Source organism: Elephantulus edwardii, unplaced genomic scaffold (genome assembly GCF_000299155.1).
Source record: "Elephantulus edwardii isolate Elephantulus edwardi_28Jun2011 unplaced genomic scaffold, EleEdw1.0 scaffold00309, whole genome shotgun sequence".
NCBI classification, from domain to species: domain Eukaryota; kingdom Metazoa; phylum Chordata; class Mammalia; order Macroscelidea; family Macroscelididae; genus Elephantulus; species Elephantulus edwardii.
Window position 1 is genome coordinate 759081 of NW_006400059.1, and position 3000 is coordinate 762080.

Consider the following 3000-nt stretch of genomic DNA (forward strand, 5'->3'; position numbering starts at 1 on the left):
GAACCTTTGGCTTTTAACCTTTGGGTTAACAGCACAACTATCTCCAGTCTACATTGCCTCAGATCCCTACGTTGGTTATTTCCCCCTCTAGTTTTCTATATTTAGCTTAGAATAATTACTTTAATTTTCATAGTTTGATGTTGATTTGTCTACTGCCATAAATCTTTTGCCTTATGTTAGTGAATGTATTGATTCATATTTTCTTTTTTTTTTTTTTTCTATAATTATATTTTATTAATTTTCATAAACATTTACAGAGATTTTGGGCTTCCACTCATTCATTGTTGCACTATTCTCTCTACCCTCCTCCCAGTTTGTTCTTGTCCAAATGCCACAGTGCTTGTCAAAGCCAGTTCTGATTCTTCTTTGTCAGTGTATCCTTTGCCATTCCCTATCACTCCTCCCTGAGAGAGACTTCACCCTGAGTCATAAGGAAAAGGGGACGGCGTATTCTCTTAGCTTCCTGCTGATTCATATTTTCATCCATTGTTATAAAAATTTTCCATGTTATGTTTGCAAGCAGAGGGTTTTTTTCCTTTTTAAAAGTCAAAATAGGACTACTAGTTTAAAAATTATAAATGTTGTGAGGTTTCAAGATGATGGTGGCTGAGCTGCTGAGTGAGAGGCAGAGGTGAAGGCCCCCAGGACGCAACAGAAAAGGGATCTTCTCCGCCCAGCTTCTCGCAGCGCCGGGAGACCTGCCGACGTGTTTGGTTTTTTTGTTTTTGTTTTTGTAAATAAGCCACACAGTTTGCTAATATGAGACAGAGATCTACATCATCCACCAAGAGTGGAAAATTTATGAATCCCGTAGACCAAGCTCGAAAAGAAGCCAGGAAGAGAGAATTAAAGAGGAACAAAAAACAGCGCATGATGGGACGAGCTGCAGTCTTAAAGATGAAAGACCCTAAACAGATTATCCGAGACATGGAGAAATTGATGAAATGGAATTTAACCCAGAACAACAGCCACAGTTAAACGAGAAGGTGCTGAAAGACAAGCGTAAAAAGCTACGTGAAACCTTTGGACGCATTCTAAGACTTGATGAAAAAGAGAATCCAGATATTTATAAAGAATCGAGAAAACTAGGAGTATGAACAGAAGAGGACTCAATTTAGCCAATATTTTGATGTCGTTAAAAAAGCTCAAAAATAAAATAAAAGCTCAACATGTGGAAGCTGAGAGTTTTCCATTGCAAGATAAGGCCCGTGCTCCTTCCAACATCTTGATCCAGGACATTCCACTTCCTGGTGCTCAGCCACCCTCCATCCTCAAGAAGACCTCAGCTTATGGACCTCCAACTCGGGCAGTTTCTATACTTCCTCTTCTTGGACATGGTGTTCCACGTTTGCCTACCGGGAGAAAGCCTTCTGGTCCTCCACCTGGTCCTCCACCTGGTCCTCCACCTGGTCCTCCACCTGATCCTCCACCTGGTACTCCACCTGGTCTTCCACCTGGTCCTCCTCCTCCTCAAGTCTTACAGCTGTATGGCCGTAAAGTGGGCTTTGCACTAGATCTTCCCCCTCGTAGACGAGATGAAGACATGTTATCTAGTCCTGATCTTGGTCAGCGAGGTCATTATGATGATGTTTCTAGCACCAGTGAAGATGACGGTTATCCTGAAGACATGGACCAAGACAAGCACGTCGACAGATCAAACGGAGAAAGTTCGAGGAGGAAGAGTTTGTGCATCTAGATGATAATGAGAGAGAGAACAATGAAGAGAAGAAGTCAGGTCTGAGTGTACGATTTGCAGATATGCCTGGAAAATCGAGGAAGAAGAAGAGCATTAAGGAGCTGACTCCTCTTCAAGCCATGATGCTTCGAATGGCTGAGCAGGAAATCCCTGAAGAAGAACAGGAAGTAGAGGAATTTTTAGAAGATGATGAGGAAGATGATTCTGATGATTCTGAAGCAGAAAAGCAGTCACAAAAGCAGCATAAAGAAGAATCTCTTTCCGATAGCACTACTGATTCTTCACAGCAGCAGGTTCCTCCACAGTCTGTTCCCCCTTCTCAGATACAAGCACCTCCCATGCCAGGACCACCTCCTCTCGGACCACCACCTGCTCCACCTTTGAGGCCACCTGGATCACCTATAGGCCTTCTTCCTGGACCACCTCCAGGAACACCTCCATTCCTAAGACCACCTGGAATGCCAGGGCTCCGTGGGCCGTTACCTCGACTATCACCTCCAGGACCACCACCAGGCCGACCTCCGGGCCCACCTCCTGGTCCACCTCCTGGACCTCCTCCTCGGGGACCTCCACCATGGATGGCTACCTCCCCCTGCATCTCCAGATACCCCTCCACCAGGTCCTGGAATGATGCGCCTGCCTTTGGTGCCTCCACTTGGACCTGCACCACCTGGATTTTTCCCACCAGCTCCCTGGCCAAACCCTGGGGTTTTAAGCGCCCCACCCAACTTGATTCAGCGACCCAAGGCGGATGACACAAGCACAGCCACCACTGAGAAGAAGGCAACCGCAACAATCAGTGCCAAGCCACAGATCACTAATCCCAAAGCGGAGATAACTCGATTTGTGTCCACTGCACTAAGAGTGTGTCGGGAGAATATAGGGGCGACAGCTGCTCCCCAGAGGAAAACAGAGCATGATTCTGCTGTGCCCCTTACCGAAGCAGCCCAAATCTGGCCCTTCTGTTCCTGTGTCTGTACAAACTAAGGATAATGTATATGAAGCTTTCATGAAAGAGATGGAAGGGCTACTGTGACAGCTTTGGATGCAGACCAGGCTTCTGTTGACATCAGTGATTCTTGGAAAATGAGGCTCTTATTAAACATGTTGTTCTTGTTGTTATGTGCCATCGAGTCGCTTGCGACTCATAGCGACCCTATGTACAACAGCCCTAAACTCCACTCTGTCCTGTGCCAATTGCACTGTCTCTGACACTCCCATCCCTATTATCCCAGTCACTGAATCAGTCCACCTCATAGAGGGCCTTCCTCTCCTGTGCTGTCCCTCCACCCTCCCAAGCATGA

The 3000-nt window shown here is 46.3% G+C and overlaps 1 pseudogene; it reads left to right on the plus strand.

The window, feature by feature from the left end:
• Positions 1-759: 759 nt before the first annotated feature.
• Positions 760-2732, plus strand: LOC102869306 (annotated as a pseudogene).
• The last annotated feature ends 268 nt before the right edge of the window (positions 2733-3000 follow it).